The following is a 217-nucleotide window of genomic DNA, read 5'->3' as shown; positions in this document are numbered from 1 at the left end:
CCCCTCGGCGGGGGAGGCCGTCTGTCTGTGAACAGAGCAGGGCGGCCTCGCCTCCCGGAAGACGGAGTCTCCCCGGAATCCAGTGCTCCGTCTCCTCGAGCCAAGGACCCGGTTTCCTCATCGACACCCGCCTTGGTGCTTTCAGGGTGTTCCTCGCATCGACTGTTCCTCGTGCGCAGGGAGCTTACGCGGGCTGCTGCGGACACGCAAGACACGC

The sequence above is a fragment of the Crocuta crocuta genome, unplaced genomic scaffold (assembly GCF_008692635.1).
Source record: "Crocuta crocuta isolate KB4526 unplaced genomic scaffold, BGI_CrCroc_1.0 scaffold179, whole genome shotgun sequence".
NCBI classification, from domain to species: domain Eukaryota; kingdom Metazoa; phylum Chordata; class Mammalia; order Carnivora; family Hyaenidae; genus Crocuta; species Crocuta crocuta.
The sequence above is the reverse complement of the archived record's forward strand: the minus strand, read 5'-3'. Positions refer to the sequence as shown.